This window comes from Mustelus asterias, chromosome 1, assembly GCF_964213995.1.
Source record: "Mustelus asterias chromosome 1, sMusAst1.hap1.1, whole genome shotgun sequence".
In the NCBI taxonomy this organism is placed as follows: domain Eukaryota; kingdom Metazoa; phylum Chordata; class Chondrichthyes; order Carcharhiniformes; family Triakidae; genus Mustelus; species Mustelus asterias.
In genome coordinates, this window is record NC_135801.1 from 137,233,087 (window position 1) to 137,255,775 (window position 22,689).

The 22,689-nt window shown below is 43.5% G+C and overlaps 1 protein-coding gene across 1 annotated transcript in view; it reads left to right on the forward strand.

Annotated features, from left to right (window-relative positions):
* LOC144511175 (potassium/sodium hyperpolarization-activated cyclic nucleotide-gated channel 1-like) overlaps positions 1-22,689 on the forward strand; it is a 299,779-nt gene that overhangs the window by 107,335 nt on the left and 169,755 nt on the right. The gene's annotated exons all lie outside the window — the stretch shown is intronic.

Below are 22,689 nucleotides of genomic sequence, written 5' to 3' on the forward strand. Positions count from 1 at the left end.
AAGAAATCATGCTAAACTTTTATAATTCACTGTTGCTGGAGTATTGTGTACAATTCTGGGCATCACATTTTAGGAAGGATGTCATGGCCCTGGAGAGGTTACAGAGGAGGTTTATCAGAATGAGGCCTGGGATGAGGATATTCAGTTCTGTGAAGAGATTGGGGGAAATGGGCTTGTTCTCCTTAGAGCAGTCCACCAAGCTCCTCACCATCCTGACTTAGAAATATATCATCATTCCTTCATTGTTGCTGGGTTGAAATCCTGGAATTCCCTCCTGAACAGCACAGTGCATTTACCGACACCACCGGGACTGCAGCGGTTGAAGAAGGCAGCTCACAACCACCTTCTTAAGGGCAATGATGGATGAGCAATAAATGCTGGCTGAGCCAGCGATGTCCACATCCTGGACACAAGTTTTTAAAAATGAACATAATAGAAGTATTCAAAGTTCTAAAGGACCAAACCCTTTCCTCTGGTAACCAGAGATCATAGATTTTAAATTATTGGCAAAAGAACTAGAAGAGAAATTTCTTCAAATAACACATTATTGAGATCTCACATGGTGGCCTGAAATTGTGGTGGAATCAAATTCCATTGTAACTTTCAAAGTACTTGGACATCTACTTAAAGAGGGTGAATTTGCAGGTTATGGGGGAGTAGCTGCAATGTGAATCTTACAAAGAGCTTGCACAAGCCAAATGGCCAAATAGCATTTTATGTGCTGTAAGGGTCCGAGGGCTTAATTTTAACTTGCCAGCTGAGCAAGTATCCGTGAATGTGAGAGGTTCAAAAACCAAGAACTGCCTACATGTTGGCACTTAGAAAAATTCAAGACAATCAGGTGACCACGGTTTTGTGAAAGGGAAATCATGTTTAACCCATTTATTGAGTTCTTTGAAGGAGTCACATGTGCTGTGAAGAAAGGGGAACCAGTAGATGATCTGTATGTAGATTTCCAGAAGGCATTTAATAAGGTGCTACACCAAAGGTTATAGTGGAAAATAAAAGCTCATGGTGTAGAGGGCAACATATTGACATGGATTGAAGATTGGCTGGCTGACAGGAAACAGAGAATAAGCATTATTGGGCCTTTTCCAGTTGATAGGATGTAAGGCATGGTGTGTCGCATGGATCAGTGCTGGGGCCTCAACTTCTTACAATTTATATAAATGAACTGGATAAAGGGACAGAAGGTATAATTGCTAAATTTGCTTATGGTACACAGATGGGTAGGAAAGTGAGCTGTGAAGAGGGTTTATGGAGGCTAAAATGAAATGTAGATAGGTTAAGTGATTGGGCAAAGATCTGGCAAATGGAGTATAATGTGGGCAAATATGAAATTGTTCATTTTGGCAGGAAGAATAAAAAAGAAGCATATTATCTAAAGGATGAGAGATTGCAGAGTTCTAAGATTCAGATAGATCTGTGTCCTCGTGCATGAATCACAAAAGGTTAGAATACAGGCACAGCAATTAATTAGCAAAGTTAATGGAATGCTATCATTTATTATGAGGTGAATTCATAGAATCATACAGTGCAGAAAGGGCCCTTCGGCCCATTGAGTCCGCACCGACACATTAGAAACACCTGAACTCCCACCTAATCCCATCTGCTGGCACTTGGCCCATAGCTTTGAGTGTTATGATGTGCAAAGTGCTCATCCAGATACTTTTTAAAGGATGTGAGGCAACTCGCCACCACCACCCTCCCAGGCAGCACATTCCAGACTGTCACCACCTTCTGGGTAAAAAGGTTTTCCTCACATCCCCCCGAAACCTCCTGCCCCTCACCTTGAATCTATGTCCCCTCATGACTGACCCTTCAACCAAGGGGAACAGCTGCTCTTTATTCACTGTATCCATGTCCCTCATAATCTTGTACACCTCAATCAGGTCGCCCCTCAGTTTTCTCTGCTCCAACAAAAACAACCCAAGCCTATGCAATCTCTCTTCATAACTTAAAATTTACATCTCAGGCAGCATCCTGATGAATCTCCCCTGCACCCCTTCAAGTGCAGTCACATCCTTCACAAAATGTGGTGACCAGAACTGCACACAGTACTCTAGCTGTGGCCTCACCAAAGTTCTATACAACTCCAACATGACTTCCCAGTTTTTGTAATCTATGCCTCAATTGATAAAGGCAAATGTCTCATAGCCTTTTTCACCACCCTACTAACATGCCCTTCCACTTTCAGAGATCTGTGGACAAATCCGCCAAGGTCCCTTTGTTCCCCAGAACTTCCTAGTGTCCTACCATTCATTGAGTACTTCCTTGTCAAATTAACCCTTCCAAAGTGTACCACCTCACACTTTTCAGGGTTAAATTCCATCTGTCACTTATCTGCCCATTTGACCATTCTGTCTATATCTTCTTGTAGCCCAAGACACTCCGCCTCACTGTTAACTACCTGGCCAATCTTTGTGTCATCCAAAAACTTGCTAATCCTACCCCCCACATAGTCAACTGTATCATTTCTATAAATGATGAATTTATAGGCTACTGGACACTGGCTTCCAGCCCCGAAAGCAGCCTTCTGTCATCACCCTCTGTCTTTTACAACTGAGCCAATTTTATATAATATAATAGTAGGGAGGTTATGTTTCAGCTGTACAGGACGCTGGTGAGACCACTGGAGGATTGTACGCAGTATTGGTCTCGTTATTTAAGGAAAGATGTAAATGCATTAGAACCAGTTCAGAGAATTGAACCAGTGCTTTTGTTCTGCATTACTAACCAGCTATCCAGCCAACCTAGCTAAACCAACAAGACAAATATCAGGAATGGCTAGGTTGTCTTGTGAGGAAAGGTTGACAGACTAGGCTTGTATCCACTGGAGGTTAGAAAAGTGAAAGGTGACTTCATTGAAACATAAAAGATTCTGAAGGGATTGACAGGGTGGGCATGGAGAGGATGTTTCCTCTTGTAGGAGAATCTAGAATTAGAGGTCACGATTTTTTAAAAATTTGCCCATTTAAGACAGAGATGAGAAGGTTTTTTTTCTCAGAGGGTAGTAAATCTTTGGAACTCTCCTCCTCTAAGGGCAGTGGAAGCAGAGTCTTTGAATATTTATAAGACTGAGCTAGATAGATTCTTGATTAACAAGGGGGTGAAAGGTCATTGGGGATAGGCGGGAAGTAACAGTCAGATCAGCAGTGGCCTTATTGAATGATGGAGGGGGCTCAAAGAGGCAAGTGGCCTAATTTGTATGTTCATATGTTGGGAAGCTGGCAGGAACCTGGGAACTTCTGTATTTAACTCACACTCATTTGTTAACGCATGGGCAGCTCCTGTGGGACAGCTGCGTTTGCAATTAACATGTTAAATTGAAAATTAACTGGATGTTTTAACATTGCTTTCTGGCTATAACTGTCAGTGTGCACGTTTCCTCAGTGGTGTAAACTGTGCCTTGCTGAATGGGGATTGACAGGGCTGAGAAATTGTAGACCTGGAATGCCTTTAATTCCTGATACCTGGCAGCTGCCTCTTTCTCAAAGTGAAAGGCTTTTGCTCACAAGACCTATTCTGAGAATGTGATCTCACCGCTTTAGAGGTGATTTCCAGGACTTTAGAGGCCATTTCAGCTATCGTGCTGTGTTTGCTCTTTTGTAGCCTTTGATCAGCGCTTCCCAGCTGTCAGTCTCCACTGCAGCATGGGAGCTGTAATGATGTGGGAACGAGAAGAGAAGACATTACAAGTGGTATTCCAGCTATGATTAGATAAGAAGGGAACCCAGGTGAGTGCAGTTCCACACAGCTGGCTGACAGTGCAGATGCGTTCAAGGAGGCTTGCGTGGCCATCCATGACAAAGCTGCAGACAGATCGAAAAGGATGAGGAGGGAAAGTTTACCTTTGTCACAGTCACAAAGACACGTATGTCTTTGATTAGAGCTGTTTCGGTACTATGGCTCTTGTGGAAACCAGAGGGATTCAAACGCGGAGTTCTGGGAGCCAACAACAGATTCACGGCATTTGGGGAGGGAAGGGAGATTGGAGAAGGGCACAAGGGCGCTAGGGTCAAGGGTTAAAGTAAAGTTTAAAGTTTATTTATTCACACTGCAATGAAGTTACTGTGAAAATCCCCCAGTCGCCACACTCTGGCGCCTGTTCAGGTACACTGAGGAGAATTTAGCATGGCTAATTCACCTAACCTGCACATCTTTGGACTGTGCGAGGAAACCGGAACATCCGGAGGAAACCCACGCAGATACGGCGAGAACGTGCAAATTCCACACAGACGGTGACCCAAGCCAGGAATCAAACCCAGGTCTGTGGCACTGTGAGGCAGCAGTGCTAACCACTGTGCCGCCCCGATTTGAGGAGAGGGTGATGATGGCAGATTTAAAGGAAAAACGGGCAAATTAACAGGATCAGCTAACATGGGCACTGGGAAGTGAAGGTGAGTGATTAGCAGTTTAGTGAGAATTGGGTTGCAGATTAGGTGGCGGGTCTCATGGATAATATGAGCTCAAAGATGTCGAGAGGAGATAGGAGAGATACAATTGAAAGATGTGACTAAAGAGGTTAGGTCAGGAGGAGTATTAAAGGAAGTTTGGCCTGGTGAAATGGAGCAGAGGCAGCTGATCAAATCACCTCAATCTTCCTGACAAAGAAATCCATGAGGTCCCTCTTGCACTTACTGTTGGAGGTGAGGTGGGAGAGGACAGGGGATTTTAAGCTTATTTATCAGTGTCACAAGTAGGCTTACATTATCATTGCAATTAAGCTACTGTGAAAATCCCCTAGTCGCCCACTATGGCACCTGTTCGGGTACACTGAGAGGGATTTAAGAAGATGTCTCACAATAGGAAAAGGAAGTCAGGAGTTATCTTTGCATTCCAAGATGATCATGCAATCATAAGCTGAGAGCAGGAGCCAATGTCGTCTACACAGAACTGGCAGTGAATGGCTTAAACAGATGTCTGCTCTATCTGCACTTTGCCTGCTGCTCTGTGCAGCTGGTCTCTCTTTCCATGGAGGTGGAAATCATTAGAAAAGCCGGAGACATCAGGACATTCATGATGGAGACGGACTCCTCCATCCTCTCTGCAATCATGCAGAGTGCCTCAGGAAACACTGACAGAGCTTCACACATGTTCTGCTGCTGCAGGTGGTGACCCCAAATCTCAGCATCTGCATCCAGCTGAGCAGAGTTTGGGATGTCCTTCGCCCTCCAACAGGGACTCTCCACTGCTGTCTATCTCCAACACTTGCTGCTGTGCCTTTGTGATGAGTGTCTCGCTCTCTGACAACTGAACTGGCTCCACCGATTTGTGTGTACCCAACATTAATACTGCTTGAGTGTAACGTGCTGACGTCAAGGCTTTTGATAATGTACTGCAGTGTGATAACATTGCATTTTCTAAACTTAATTTCCTTTTTTTTCTCACTGAGATATTTACTAATTAATGGGTCTTTTTCATCCTGTGATACTGCTTTATATAATACACACAAAAATGGACTGTAGATCATAAAAATAAAGAGAGGAAAATCAGGATTGTCGCAACAAAATGTTCTCCGTATTCATGAACTGATTCCGGAATCATGGAGATTCAAACAAGAACGTTTTGAAAATAGGAGTTATGATGGTGAGGGAAGGGGGCGGGGGGGTTGTTGGGGTGGGGGTAGAGGAGTGGCTAGATGGCAGTGGCCTCAACCAGGACAGAATGTCACAAACCCGTGCAAGTTTATATGCTGGAGCTAATTTTAACCTTATTTTCCCAGGAGCTGCGTTGAGCGGATTCCTTATCCACTCGGGGCTCGACCCTCTCCTGCCATTTCCACATTCAACCTGCAGCATACAGCAGGTGTTTGAGACACTCAACTCAACCAGAGGCTTTTGAATTTATCTCAATCAGGGTTATATTAAGTCAATCAGAACTAAATTGCAATTTAGCTGGGGCCTGAGCGACAGAGCCTACAGCAGCATTTCCACCCAACTCCAGCAACTTTGCAACTGGTACAAGTAACCTTGGGTGGCCTCTTCTGTCTGCAGACCTGCTCCCCTGGGCTCCGCAAAGACATCTGCTTCCTCCTGTGCCTCAGACCCCCCATTTCCTGTGCAAAACTCTTCACTTCCTCTCGAAGGAACGACCTGGTCACCCTGTTATCCCATGCCCACAGCCGCTCTACACCCTATTTGCCCCCACTTCAGGCTGACAGATTAGTAGCAGAAAATCATGGCAACTCCAACTCCCAAGCTTCATTTCAATTGCCACTGGCAGCCAGACAATTAACTCATTCCTTGGAACTGTTCACCACCAAAACTCACTCGGAGTTACAGTCCACAACTTTGTTCTCATGTAGGTATGGAACTCAACTAAAGTGATAAGGTCGGGCAGCATCTATGCTGACTTCTCATCAGAACCGGAAGCATTGGGCTGGACTTGCATCCTCGGGGTGGGGAGTGGGAGTCGGGAAAATTCCTGGTTTGGCATGTCCACCTCGGAGGAAAATGCCCTCAAGGACAGGGTTTTCATTGTGGGGGTGGGCTCTGGCTGGAGTCGGGGTCAGCTGACCCTGGACAAAGTTCAGAGAAAGCCGTAGGATATAGCTGGGTGTGTAGGCAGGCTATTTAAAAAGCTAGCCTCAGTGAAGTGGGACTTCATCCTTGTTATTGTAAAAAGAACATAAGAACTAGGACAACAGAAAGGCTCTCCCCCCCTCAACATTCCCGTTCCCCATCCATGCAAATGCATGTTCCCTGTCACCACATGCCCCCTCATACCCCATGCCAAGCTATGTCACTTCCATGCCCATGCACCCACTACATGCTGTATAGATGCAATGAACCTATGGGGACAGTGGGATATGTAAAAAGCAGCTTTATAAATGTCACTTTTGGATAATTTTCAATTTTCTTAAAATAAAACTCCTTTTCTTACAGTGCAATAAAATTGTCAATCAACCAAACCCTTTAAAGTACCAATAGCTGAAACTGCAAGCACTTGAATCCCCTCTATCTTGAGGGGTAGAGTTGTGAATTGAGCAATGTTTTCCCTGGGGTTCATGTGTTTCAATAGGCTAATAGATTTCTGGGCTCTCAGCCAAGCCTGTGAGGACAATTTGGGGTGGATGGGAGCCAAACTTTGGTATTGGGTGGTGGATTCATATCTTGACATGGGGGAGGACAAGGGGGACCTTTCTAACTTACTTTTCAAAAAGTTCCGTCTTGCAATCTGCGATTCATGACATCTCTGAAGTTCCATGAACCACGACTTTGAAAAACTGGTCCGATTCCATAGATATCATGGGGGATTAGGACACGCCTATCCCTGGAATGGAGCTGGCCAAGTTGGGATTGCAGGGTGTGCTTCCAAACTAAACCAGTTTACACCCTTAAAAGACACTCCCAAAAATTGGAAAACCAAGGAATGGGGTCAGGAATATGGGAATCGGGACCCACCCATCATTCTTAAAGGGCTCCTGAGTCATCAGTGAAAATCTGGCTCATTAATTCCAATTCTCTCCCCTCAGATACTGCTAGGCCTGTTGAATATTTCTAGCATTTTCGGTCCTTACTACAGATTTCAAGCATCTGCATTGTTTTGTTTTCCAACTTGAAAGATTACTAATCGATTGCAAGCATTTGTTTTTGCTTTTGAGAGCTAGATAAACAGCATTGAAGTAAATGTTAACAAAATCAATATATTGCAACATAACATCAATTTAACATCTTCCTGAGAGTTCAAAATTTGGTTTCTGCCCAAAAAATTGCTTTTATTGGAATTAAGATACTTAACTAATGCTTAAAAGATATCTAAATTGATTTAAAGAATTTGGAATAAGAGGAATCAGTGGTTGAATGTATGAACAAGCATTTGTGACCCAAGCCGGGAATCGAACCCAGGTCCCTGGAGCTGTGAAGCAGCAGTGCTAACCATTGTGCTACCGTGCCGCCCAGACAGTGGTCACTGTCTGTGTGGAGTTTGCACATTCTCCTCGTGTCTGTGTGGGTTTCCTCCGGGTGCTCCGGTTTCCTCCCACAGTCCAAAGATGTGCGGGTTAGGTTGATTGGCCATGCTAAAAATTGCCACTTAGTGTCCTGAAATGTGTAGGTTAGAGGGATTAGCGGGTAAATGTGTAGGGATATGGGGGTAGGGCCTGGGTGGGATTGTGGTCGGTGCAGACTCGGTGGGCCGAATGGCCTGTTTCTGTACTGTAGGGTTTCTATGATTTCTTTCTATGAAGCATTTGAATTTCTGCAATATTTAAATATTTTCAGATTTAAGAAATAATCAATTGTAAAAGAGGCAGATTGACAAACAAAAATGATTGGCACTTTGGTGCTGAAAGCACAGCTCCTCAGCAAAATGCAGAATGCTGTTATCCCAGCTTTTCATTGCAGTAATGTTGTTGGTCTCCTATGACTTGCATAACTTTTATAGATTCTGTACAACAATGACGTTTTTTGCGTATCTGTCTCCTTCTGAAATGCGTCGGTAGGAAACTCTGGAATTGTGGTCGATTTATGTTGTAGCTACCAGTCTGAGACCGAACACAACAGAACAAACACCAGCCGCACAACGACTCATTTGGAAATGCTGGCTTACCTGCAAGGCCTGGCTCTTCTGCCTCCATACATTTAAGGAACATCAGGATGGAGCACTTTACTGAAATAATTCCTCCGAGGCTGGTGTCCCTTCACCAGATTCCCTTTATTTACAAACTTGTCTCCACTCCTAAGAGTGCATCAGGTTTAAAGTCAGAATCCAGAGTGTCAGTCGCACTGACATTCCTCAATATATACATAGGTGGGATTCCCTGACTGGGCAGGAAATCATTACCTCAATCAGGGAGCTCATACTCCAAGAGGTCAACCTATTGGGCCTCGTTGAGGTTATTACACATGTGCGGTAACATTTAAATCAACTCGGTTCAGCAAATTTTTAGAGGAGGGGATCACCCTTGGGATGGCTGATGCTAAAGCCTTCTTTGACACTTCAAATGCCAATAGGCTTGTATTCAAGATAACAACTCAGAAATAGATTACTAAATCAGGACTAAAAAAAACTGAAAGTGCTGGTAAAACTCACAGGTCTTGCAGTATCTGTGGAGAGGAAAGCAGAATTAACATTTTGAGTCCAATATGACTTTTATTTGGGGTTCCGAAGAAGACTCATGATGCGCTATCAATAAGGCGAAAGACTACCGATATGCCAATATAAGTGTAGGCTTTTATTCACAACAGAATCAGGAGCAGATCCCAACAAATAACCGACCTGGACTGAACAAGGGGGATGAGACAGCCACCTTTATACTAGGTGCTGAGGGGAGGACCCAAACTGGAAGGGGATGTGTCCAGGTGTGATAAGCACACACAACGGTGGTCCATATAGGACAAAGACACAACTGAGGTCCACCACAACTCATATTGAGCTCAAGACATTAATTTGTCTAAATGTTTGCAGCACTTTAGGTTTGAATACCAGATTTCCAGCATCCACGGTATTCTGCTTTAATTTATTAAATCTGGATACATGGTTAATTTGAGGGTTATGTACATTATGGTGGTTGAAATACTGCCAAAGTTGAATGCTTCCTTTCAAAGATCTAAGGGTAATTGTAACTACTAGTGAACTCTGTTGGCCATGTGGTTAAGTCCAATGCCAATAGTGAGTTGTGTTATTTCCAATAAGTGTGGCTCCTGTAAGATCTTCCTCATTATTGATCAAAAATAACTTTTGCTAGAAGATTTGCATTGATTTAAAAAAAAATTGAGTTGTATGGGGAAGAGTGCTGGGATATAAATGAGACCCAAGACCAGCGCAAAATGAGACCATCATTCTGTATTTCTCATCATTTTCCCACACTTTATTTGGGGAAAAGCTTTTTCACCCAGAAGGTGGTAGGAAACTGGAACTCACAAACTTAAAGGGTGGTAGAATCATAGAATCACTACTGTGAAGGAGGAGGCCATTTGGCCTATCGAGTCTCCGCTGCAGCATCTTACCCAGGCCCTATTGCCATAACCCCACATATTTATCCTGCTATTTCCCCTGACCTATACATCTTGGGAATGTGGGAGGAAACTGGACCATCCGGAGGAAACCCAAGCAGACACAGGGAAAACAGAGAATTGATGGGCTAGTGGTATTATCGCTATTAATCCATAAACTCAGCTGATGTTCTGGGGACCCAGGTTCAAATCCCGCCACGGCAGATGGTGAAATTTGAATTCAATAAAAACTATCTGGAATTAAGAATCTACTGATGACCATGAAACCATTGTTGATTGTTGGAAAAACCCATCTGGTTCACTAATGTCCTTTAGGGAAGGAAATCTGCCGTCCTTACCTGGTCTGGCCTACATGTAACTCCAGAACCACAGCAATGTGATTGACTCTCAACTGCCCTTGGGCAACTAGGGAGGTGCAATAAATGCTGGACAGCAATGCCCATGCCCCACGAATGAATAAAAAAAAATGCAAACTCCACACAGTCACCCAAGGCTGGAATTGAACCCGGGTCTCTGGCGCTGTGAGGTAGCAATGATAACCAATGTGCCGTGTGAGAACTTTCACGACATTTAAGAAGCATTTAGGTGAGCACTTGAAACGTCATAGCATACAAGGCTATGGACCAAATGATGGAAAATGGGATGAGAATAGATAGGTGCTTGATGGCCAGTGTAGACATGGTGGGCCGTAGCCCCTTTCTGTGATTTATGACTCTGTGACTCCCCCTTTATGGTTAATGCTCCATATTTTAGCATAAAAGGAAACCTAAGATGTAATATGAAGCAAATAGTAAGGATTTGGGTAGGGTCCACTTGGAACAAAGGGGCTGATATATGCTGACAGGAACAAGGCAAGGCTACAATACTTAATGAGTCCTTTGCATTGGGTTTACTAAGAGGATGCTGACAAAATATTAGTTGAAGCAGGGATGGATGATCAGAGATGGAGATTTTCCATCACTTGGTCCATAGGTAATGGATGGGGTGAAAATTGATAAGAAGAATGCACTGCAAAGGTGGCTTGCATTGCAGGCTGCTGAAGAAAGTGGTCTTGGAGATAATCTTCCCTGGACAGTGGGGAGGTGCCAGAGGATTGTAGAGTGGCAAATGCGACACCCTTATTCAAAAAAGTGGATAAAGACATTCCTATCCACCGCAGGCCGGTCACTTTAACATTTGCAGTTAGGTTCCCGAAACAATAATCAGGTGAAAGAAATCAGCAGAGACTTGGAGAGGATGGAGTTGATGAGGAAGAGCCAACATTTTCATTTTTGAAAATTCCAATTAAATCCTTTTATCAAGGAACAGAGAAGATCGCAGAACCGAATACAACAAATGTTGTCTCCATCTAGCTTAAGAAAGCATTTGACAAAGTAGCACATGACAAAATTGAGGCTCATGGAAAGGAAGGATCAGTGCCAGCTTAGATTTTTTTTTAAATGCCTTAAGGACAGGAAACAGCAAGTTTTGGTCGATGATTGTTTTTCAGACTAGAGAATGTTCAGTGCTGGGGTCACTGCTTTTTTGATATACATAAATGACATGAATATTTCAATATGGAATAAAATTTCAATGACATTAAACCTGGAGGTGTGGCAAACAGTGAGGATGATGCTCAGCAACATAAGAACATAAGAACATAAGAAATAGGAGCAGGAGTAGGCCATCTAGCCCCTCGAGCCTGCTCCGCCATTCAATAAGATCATGGCTGATCTGACGTGGATCAGTACCACTTACCCGCCTGATCCCCATAACCCTTAATTCCCTTACCGATCAGGAATCCATCCATCCGCGCTTTAAACATATTCAGCGAGGTAGCCTCCACCACCTCAGTGGGCAGAGAATTCCAGAGATTCACCACCCTCTGGGAGAAGAAGTTCCTCCTCAACTCTGTCTTAAACCGACCCCCCTTTATTTTGAGGCTGTGTCCTCTAGTTTTAACTTCCTTACTAAGTGGAAAGAATCTCTCCGCCTCCACCCTATCCAGCCCCCGCATTATCTTATAAGTCTCCATAAGATCCCCCCTCATCCTTCTAAACTCCAACAAGATATTGATAGGCTGGCAGAATGGGCAGGTAAGTGGCTGTTACAACTGAACTAGAAAAGTGTGAGGTAGTGTAATTTACCTGTCAGATTAGAGAAAGACACAGTTCTGGAGAGTGGAATTTTTTCTTCTCGAGACTAAAGGGTGAAATTTTCCCATCCTGCCCACCATGGGAATGGTAGCGGGCAGGGGCAGACCATGCAAAGGTCCGTTGACCTTCGGCGGGATTTTCCGGTCGGAAGCGAGAAAATCCTGCCCGAAGTCTGGATGCAGGAGCAAAGGTTTTGCTGGGGAACAGGGCATCTGGACATTTTTAAAAATTCATTCATGGGATGTGGGTATCACTGGCTGGGCCAACATTTATTGCCCATCCCTAGTTGCCCTTGAAATGAGTGGCCAGCTAGACCATTTAAGAGCCAACCACATTACTTTGGCTCTCGAGTCACATGTGAGCAAGACCAGGTAAAGATGGTAGATTTCCTTCCCTAAAGGAGTGAAACAGATGTTTTTTTATGACAATCGACAACAGTTTCATGGTCATCATTAGACTTTAGTTCCAGAGTTTTCTTTCAGTTGGATTCAAATTTCACCATTTGCCGTGGCTGGATTCGAACCTAGGTCCCCAGAGCATTGCTTTGGGTCTCTAGATTAATAGCCCAGTGACAACAGCATTTTGCCGTCACCTCCTCTTATGCAAGATCCTGCACTGTTCAGCTCATTAACTGTACAATTACAAGGAGCATTCGGGAGGCAGGATGCAGCCTACCTTGCTGTTACCTCCGAGCCTCCAATGTCCAGGTGCCATATTTGAACGGCAGCCAGAGAACCATTCACTCTTCCACCCTGCTCCTTGACCACCCCTCCCAGAAGCCCTGGCTCAGTCTCACCAGTCCCCTGTGCCCAACCTTGGCACAGCGTGTGTGACAGGCAGCCGATAAATCTCAGTGATGGTGCAAAAGGAGGCCTAAGCAGCGTCCACTGACCTAAAGCTCCAGGAAAATATCTACCTCGCCCAGTGCACTGTTTGAAACAGAACATTCTAAATTCCCGCAAGCAGAGGGCTAAGTTTGGAGGGAAGACAAGATTTTGGTGTGTTGGGTCTTTAATGAGCATTCATGAGATGCAAATAGGGTTCCCAAAATAGATCTACAGTCGACCCACCTTTAAGCTGCCATGAAAATCAGAACAAGATTCTAAACTAATTTCCTAATATCGGGAAACTGATTTTTGGCCTCCAAATCTTGCACCTCCGACTGCCACAATTCTCGGTGCTGGCAGGAGCAGAAAATTCCACTCAAAGAGTGGGCAGGTACTGATGGAGCTGTGAGTCGATGTGCGATCTTTGAAGGTAGCAGGCCATATTAAAAGCGATTAGCAAAGCTTACAGGATCTTGAGCTTCATGAACAGAGCGCATTATAGTTATACTGAACAATATGCAGTCTGGATAGATCATAACAAGGTATTGCATCCACTTATGATCACTACACTTTAGGAAAGATATCAAGGTCCTTGAGAGAGTGCAGAGAAGATATTTCAGAATGGTTCCAGGGCTGATGGATTTTTAGTCACAAGGTCAGGTTAGAGAAGTTGGGATTGTTCTCCTTGGAGCAAAGGAGATTGAGTGGAGATTTGATAGAGGTGTCCAAGATGATGACAGGTTTATTTACGTTGGACAAGATAAATCTCTTTGCATTAGCTGATGGTACAAGTACAACGGGGCGCAGATTTCAGATTTTGGACAAGAGATGCCAGGGAGGTGGGGGGGTGTAGAATGTGAGGAAGAACTTTCTAATGCAGTGAGCGATAATGACCTGGAACTGGCGAAATACGAGACTGATGAAAGTGAAGTGCATGGGATTGCAGGTAATGTCTTGAAATGAATAGAAAGCTGGTTAGCAGATAGGAAGCAAAGAGTTGGCGTAAAGGGGTCTTTTTCTGATTGGCAGGTAGTGACTAGTGGGGTTCCACAGGGATCTGTGCTAGAACCCCAACTGTTCACACATATAAATATTTGGAAGAGGGAACTAAATGCATTATCTCCAAATCTGCAGATGTTACAAAGTTGGGTGCGACGGTGAGCTGTGAGGAGGACGCAGAGATGCTTCAGCATGATTTGGACAGGCTGAGTGTGTGGGCATATGTATGGCAGATGCAATATAATGTGGATAAATGTGAGGTTATCCACTTTGGTAGCAATAATAGGGAGACACATTATCACGTGAATGGGTGTCAATTGAGAGAGGTGGATACTCAGCAAAACCTTGGTGTCCTTGTGCTTCAGTCATTGAAAGTAAGTGCACAAATACAACAGGCAGTAAAAAACGGAAATGGTATGTTGACCTTCATAGCAAGAGGACTGAGTATAGGAATAGGAATGTTTTACTGCAATTGTATAGTGCGTTGGTGAGGCCACACCTGGAGTATTGTGTGCAGTTTTGGTGTCCTTATCTGAGGAAGGATGCCCTTGCTATAGAGGGAGTACAGTGAAGGTTTACCAGGCTGATTCCTGGAATGGCAGGTCCGCCATATGAGGAGAGACTAAGTCAGTTAGGATTGTATTAATTTGAGTTTAGAAGAGTGAGAGGGGATCTCATAGAAATTAATAAAATTCTAACAGGTTAGACAGGGTAAACTCAGAAAGAATGTTCCCGATGGTGGGGGAATCCAGAACTCGGGGTCATAGTTTGAGGATAAGGGATAAAGGTTCTATAACTGAGGTGAGGAGAATTTCTTCATCCAAAGAGTGGTGAATGTATGGAATTCACTACCACAGAAAGTAGTTGAGGCCAAAATGATGTCTGATTTCAAGAAGTAAATAGATATAGCTTGTGGGGCTAAAGGGATCAAGGGATATGGGGGAAAGGGGGGGATCAGGATATTAAATTTGATGATCAGCCATGATAATGAATGGCGGAGCAGCTCGAAGGGCCAAATGATCCACTCATGCTTTCTAGTTTCTATGTTTCTATGTAAGACAATGAATGATCTCAGAAGGAAATTTGATGGGCATTTGAGTAAAATAATCCTGAAACGTTATACAGATAGAGCTGGGTTCTGGGATTGACAGGATTGCTGTATAGAAAGCTTTGATGGTCCAAATCACATCCTTCTATGCTGTGATGTCTCTGAATCTTTGACATTTGGAAGAGCAGACTCGAGCCCTGGCTGTCTTTACCCTCGAGGCCCTAGAACAACAAAAGCTGTTACTTTTATGCCCTGGGCATTATCTATCTGACACCTAACATCATTAAGAACAGATGATCTGACCATTGTCACTCTGAAATTTGTGGAAACCTGATGTGTGCAAATTGACTGTCATGTTACCAAATTTTTGAAATCCCTTGAGCGTCACTGGCAAGGTCAGCATTTGTTGCCCATCCCTAATTGCCCTTGTGAAGGCGATGGTTCTTGAACACTGTATTTCATCTGGTGTAGTTTACACATACAATGCTTTTAGGAAGGGATTTCTAGATGTTTATTTAACAACAGTAAATATCGTTCCAAATCAGAATTATGTGTGGCTTGGAGGGGAACTTGTAGCTGATGGTGTTCCATGCATCTACTGCCCTTATCCTTCTTCAGATCATAGTTATGAAGGGTGCTGTTGAAGGAGCCTTGGCAAGTTGCTGCAATACATTTTAATGTAGATGATACACAATGTTGCTACTGTGCAGTGGAGAGAGTGAATGTTTAAGGTGTTGGCAGGGGTGCTGATGAAGTGGATGCTTTGTCCTGGCTGGTATCAAACTTCTTGAGAATGGTTGGAGCCACACCATCCAGGCAAATGGAGAATCCTGACTTGTGCCTTGCAAATTGTGGGCTTTGCGAAGTCAGGAGGTGAATCCTCACCACAAAATTCCCAGCCTTTGACCTGTTCTTGTAGCCATTATATTATTATATGGCAAGTCCAGTTGGATTCATGGTGATTATCACAGTGTGGAGATGCCGGCGTTGGACTGGGGTAAGCGCAGTAAGAAGTCTCACAACACCAGATTAAAGTCCAACAGGTTTATTTGATAGCACTAGCTTTCGGAGCCTCAAGCTCCTTCTTCAGGTGAGTGAGGACTTGTGTTCACAAACAGGGCATATAAAGACACAAACTCAATGTACAGGATAATGGTTGGAGTGCACGTCTTTATAGGTAATCAAGTCTTAAAGGTACAGACAATGTGAGTGGAGAGAGGGTTAAGCACAGGTTAAAGAGATGTGTATTGTCTCCAGCCAGGACAGTTAGTGAGATTTTGCAAGCCCAGGCAAGTCGTGGGGGTTACAGATAGTGTGACCAATATGCCAACATCTTTATGCACAGGTTCGAACAAGACCTCTTCACCGCTCACGACCTTCAACCAATGCAATACACTAGATACATCGATGACATTTTCTTCCTTTGGACTCATGGTGAGCAATCACTGAAACAACTATATGATGACATCAACAAGTTCCATGCCACCATCAGACTCACCATGGACTACTCTCCGGAATCGGTTGCATTCTTGGACACACGCATCTCCATCAAGGACTGTCACCTTAGCACTTCACTGTACCGCATGCCCACGGATAACGTCACGATGCTCCACTTCTCCAGCTTCCACTCTAAACACGTTAAAGAAGCCATCCCCTACGGACAAGCCCTCCGTATACACAGGATCTGCTCAGATGAGGAGGATCGCAACAGACACCTACAGATGCTGAAAGATGCCCTCATAAGAACAGGATATGGCGTTCGACTCATCGATTGACAGTTCCGACGTGCCACAGCGAAAAACTGCACTGACCTCCTCAGAAGCCAAACACAGCGGACAGATTACCCTTCGTCATCCAGTACTTCCCCGGAGCGGAGAAGCTACGACATCTTCTCTGAAGCCTTCAACATGTCATCAATGAAGACGAACATCTCGCCAAGGCCATCCCCACACCCCCACTTCTTGCCTTCAAACAAGCGCACAACCTCAAACAGACCATTGTCCGCAGCAAACTACCCAGCCTTCAGGAGAACAGTGACCACGACATCACACAACCCTGCCACAGCAACCTCTGCAAGACGTGCCGGATCATCGACACAGATGCCATCATCTCACGTGAGAACACCAGATACACGGTACATACTCTTGCGACTCTGCCAACGTTGTCTACCTGATACGCTGCAGGAAAGGATGTCCCGAGGCATGGTACATTGGGGAGACCATGCAGACACTATGACAACGAATGAATGAACACCGCTCAACAATCACCAAGCAGGAGTGTTCCCTTCCAGTCGGGGAATACTTCAGCAGTCACGGGCATTCAGCCTCTGATCTTCGGGTAAGCGTTCTCCAAGGCAGCCTTCACCACACACGGCAATGCAGAATCGCTGAGCAGAAACTGATAGCCAAGTTCCGCACACATAAGGACGGCCTCAACCGGGATCTTGGGTTCATGTCACACTATCTGTAACCCCCTGGGTTTGCAAGCCTGAGACTTGCCTGGGCTTGCAAAATCTCACTAACTGTCCTGGCTGGAGACAGTACACATCTCTTTAACCTGTGCTTAAATTTCTCTCCACTCACATTTAAGACTTGATTACCTGTAAAGACTCGCATTCCAACCATTATCTTGTACATTGAGTTTGTGTCTTTATATGCCCTGTTTGTGAACACAAGTCCTCACTCACCTGAAGAAGTAGCTTGAGGCTCCGAAAGCTAGTGCTGCCAAATAAACCTGTTGGACTTTAACCTGGTGTTGTGAGACTCCTTACTGTCATTATCACAGTGCCAGGGACCCGGGTTTGATTCCCAGCTTGAGTCACTGTCTGTGTGGAGTTTGCACGTTCTCCCAGTGTCTGCGTGGGTTTCCTCCAGGTGCTCCGGTTTCCTCCCACATTCTGCTGGTTAGGTGCATTGACCCGAACAGGTGTCGGACTGTGGCGACTAGGGGAATTTCACAATAACTTCATTGCAGTGTTAATGTAAGCCTTACTTGTGGCTAATAAATAAACTTTAACTTTACTTTACTTTACCCATCAGAATATTAATGATGGTGGATTCAGAGATGATAATGCCATTGAATGACAAGGGGAAATGGTTAGGTTTCTCTTATTGGAGGTGGTCATTGCCTGGCACTTGTGTGACATGAATATTACTTATATCACTTATTAGCCCAAATTTGAAAGTTGTCCAGGTCTTGCTACATACAGATACAGACGTGGGAAGTAAGAAGGTAGAGAGCTGGGAGAGTTTCGGCAAAAATCTTTGAAGATGACAGGACAAGTTAACAAAACAGTCGATCAAGCTTTTGGGATCCTGGATTGTATAAACAGATGAAGAGAAAAAAATAGCCAGGAAGTTATGCTAAACCTACATTAAAAAATTAGTTTGGCTCTAGCTGAAGTATTCTGTTCAATCCTAGGTATCACACCTCAGGAAGGACATGATGACTTTAGTGAGGGTACAGGAGAGATTTACTGGAATGATTGCAATGATGATAGATTATGATAACGTGGATAGATTAGAGAAGCTGGGATTTTTCTCCTTGGAACAGAGAAGGAGAGGAGATTTGATAGAGCTGTTTAAAATTGGAACAATTTAGATAGAGTAAATGATGAGAAATCAATTCCAGTGGCTTAAGGGTCGAACATGAGATAACACAGATTTAATGCAGCTGGCAAAAGATCCAAAGAATTTTTTTATGTACAGAATAGTTTGGTTATGGAATGGACTGCCTGACAGGGCGGTGGATACAGGTACAGTTATAACCTTTAGAAGGGCTTATCAAAAGAGCATGTGCCCCGCATTATTTTCGGATTCTATTCTATCTTGCTGGATTTCATCCTGTGTTAATAGGATATGTTTCACTGTTGAGGTCTAAACATTGACCACCAATTAGTTAAAAAAAAGGGAAAATACTAATTTAGTACGAACAAGTGCTTTATAAGGTTCATTTAATCAGACCATTTATTTGCCATGTACCACAGATAAATAATAAATGTTGCTTCTCATGGAGAAAACTGCATATATCACAGTTGTTTAACCTTACTGAACAGTTGAGTAAGCAAGCATTGGATGAGAAGAAGTTATTTGGTAAATTAAGGTTGTCCTTCAAACATAGTGTAAATTCTATCCAATCATGGACCCCATTTGTTATTTGGCCTCCTGAGGGGAAACTCTGTAGAAGTTCTCCTCAAACCAAAAGATATTTAAACAAAATTCCATACCATCGATAGCTCAGTTATTCAGACCCATCTATAAAAATAAAATGTTGAGGATGCTTAAAGTCTGAGTTAAAACAGGAAGTGCTGAAAAACCTCAGCAGGTCTGGCAGCATCTGCGGCGAGAGAAACAGAGGTAATGTTCGGAGTCAAATTTGATTTGATTTGATTTATTATTGTCACATGTATTAGTATACAGTGAAAAGTATTGTTTCTTGCACACTATGCAGACAAAGCATACCGTACATAGAGAAGGAAAAGAGAGAGTGCAGAATGTAGTGTTACAGTCATAGCTTGGGTGTCGAGAAAGATCAACTTAATATGAGGTTGGTCCATTCAAAAGTTTGATGGCAGCAGGGAAGAAGCTGTTCTTGAGTCAGTTGGTACGTGTCCTCAGACTTCTGCATCTTTTTTCTGACAGAAGAAGGTGGAAGAGACTGGGGTCTTTGATTATGCTGGCTGCTTTTCCGAGGCAGCGGGAAGTGTAGACAGCGTCAATGGATGTGAGTCTGGTTTGTATGATGGGGGCTTCATTCACAACCCTTTGTAATTTTTTGCGGTCTTGGACAGAGCAGAAGCCATACCAAGCTGTGATACAACCAGAAAGAATGCTTTCTATGGTACATCTGTAAAGGTTGGTGAGAATCATAGCAGACATACCAAATTTCCTGAGCCTGCCAAGAAAGCTGGTGGGCTTTCTTAATGATAACGTCAGCATGGAGGGACCAGGACAGGTTGTTGGTGATCTGGACACCTAGAAACTTGTAGCTCTTGATCATTTCCACTTGATCTCCGTTGATGTAGACAGGGGCATGTCCTCCACTACAAATCCTGAAGTCGAAGACTATTATGTTTTGTTGACATTAAGGGAGAGATTATAGTTGTCGCACCAGATTCACCAGATTCTCTATCTCTTTCCTGTACTCCATATATGACTCAATTCTGAAGAAGAGTCAAATTTGACTTGAAATGTTGACTCTATTTCTCTTGCTATAGATGCTGCCGGATCTGCTGAGTATTTCCAGCACTTTCTGTTTTGAACTCAGACCTGTTTTCTTGTTTATACGCATTCCATCAAATTGTTACCAGCTCGACCTTTTACACCCTATCAACTTGAATTTCATTTCTTCAAATAGTTGTTCAGCACTTAACAAACAATGGCCAAAAAACTCAATTGCGCAAATAAATGGGAGCATAATCATTACAATGGGGTTCCAATACAAATTCACTCTGCTGCCTGGGACCAGGCTGCTTACTTCTCTCAATACAATGGAATGCCTGCTCACCCATTATCCATTCTGCCAGTGCTGTTAATGGTGTCACTCAGCCCGTTGGACCATACTATCCCGGCCCTCACCAAAATATTGCAATCTGTAGTTGGGCCTATAAGACCCAGGGTTGCTTGAGGTCACATTCCACGGCAATTTGAAGTGTCCTCAAAGGAAGTTAAAGCACCTGGAAATGGAAATTCAATTCAATAAGAATCATTGAAATGAATTTGAAGCTATAAATTCGATTGTTATTTACTGAGGATTGACCATTAACTAATGGTGAAAAACATGAGAAAATTAAAATTGGCACGCCAGTATGTTAATACCAAGCATCCATTTATTAACTTTGCATTCAGGATCCAGGTAAGAAGTTGAAACATTTGGCATCATGTTTCCTGTATACATGAGACAGACCAATATATAAAGTAAAAAGTAAAGTTTAATTATTAGTCACAAGTAAGTCTTACATTAACAGTGCAATGAAGTTACTGTGACAATCCCCCAGTCGTCACACTCAGGTGCCTGTTCGGCTCAATGCACCTAATTTTCTGATGAGATCATATGAATTTAAAATTAAATCATAATCAAAGAACAAATCAAACTCTTTAATGTCTTGCACTTTAACTTTCTTTGATATAAGAGGGAGCAGTTTTGGTAAAAGAAAAGAAATGCTTACATTTACATCATGCTGTGATATCAATACGGTCATTTTAACTTTCATTTGATGGTGTAAGATGAGAGATATTGGTTTAGCCAGCTTCAGTGGAGAGGGAAATCAGATAGGATGTGTAACAGTCTGATAATGCCTGTTTCATAGCATCACTGAAAGTTAAAGTTACCCTCAATACGTGTGGAATGTATTAGTTTGAATAGCAGTGACTGTGATGTACTCAGACATTATGGGGCATATTGCTTTATGTCATGCTCAACTAATGGGAGCTGTAATTCCTGCAGACCTTGTCCCCTTCCACAGCGGCAGCTGCATTTCATTGTGGCTGTTTTTTGCAAATCGCTATTCAGTATTAGCTATTAATCATTCAATATATGAAAGCACAATAAAATCTATGCCCAGTTAATCACCTTGATACCAGAGAGGAACATTTCTTTTTTCTTGATTTGGATAACTACTTATTGTTGAATTTCCTGTTCTGGTAATATTTCATCTTTTAAAACAAATGTCAATCATAACACTGGACTGAGATTTTTTCGAAGTCAAACTATTTGGCTATGAAAATGAATTTGGAGCAAGACAGACTTGTGCTCCTGGTCTTATTAAATTCTATTCATGCATTTTGCATGTATATATTTATGGAACTCAAGTGGGAGATGATGCATCAATTATTAATGCCAATTTAATAAATAAGTACTCAGAATAGGTAACAAGCGCACAAAATATAACCAAGCGCAGCGCTGTTGTTTTTCGGGCTCTGACCAGAATTATAGACTCTACGTTCCTACTGTAGAGATGGACTTTTACCAGTTGTCTTTTTTGCCTCAGAAATATACTAAAATGGCACAACCGCTTCTGTGTCTGAACAGGAGCTTTATTTACAGGTTCCTCGAACTTTGAGAGGAGCGAGAAATTGCATTAATGGGATTCCCTCCGGATCGCGCTCACCCTGACCTGGAAGTGATTTTACAGTGTGCAAGGCAGGGTCTCAGACAGGAAGCCCACCCTTGCCCCTATTAGGCCCCTTAAGTGATGACTTAATGGCCACTGCTGGGCCTTTCTCTGCTCAGCCGTAATTTTCAGGCTGGTGGACGCTGGATAGCCAAGGGTGGGAAATCGAAAAAAATCACTGATCTTGATCATGGGCAGGAAGTGGGAGTGGGCACCTCTATCAGAAGCCTCCTTCTGACTGGGGGTACCTCCCCTCATGAACAGGACACCTCTGGACCTCTACTTCCAGCCCCCAGCCTATCGCCCAATTACCCACTTTCCCCCTTCCCCTGCGATTCCCCTGGGCATCTGCGACCCTCCCCAGGACCCCTACACTTACCTCACACTGGCTCCCTGAACTTAATCTGCCAATTTAATAAATAAGTACTCAGAATAGATAACAAGCACATAGGCAGGCAGTGCCTCTTCTGGTCACTGTAGCACTGTACCTGGATAGATGGACAGCTCTCCAAGGCAAGACTTCCTTCCACGTCCTGCCTGCTGCCAATCAATGTTCATTTGAGTGTGGAATGGCAACAGGCCTCTCTGAGTTGGCGGGCATACATTTCCT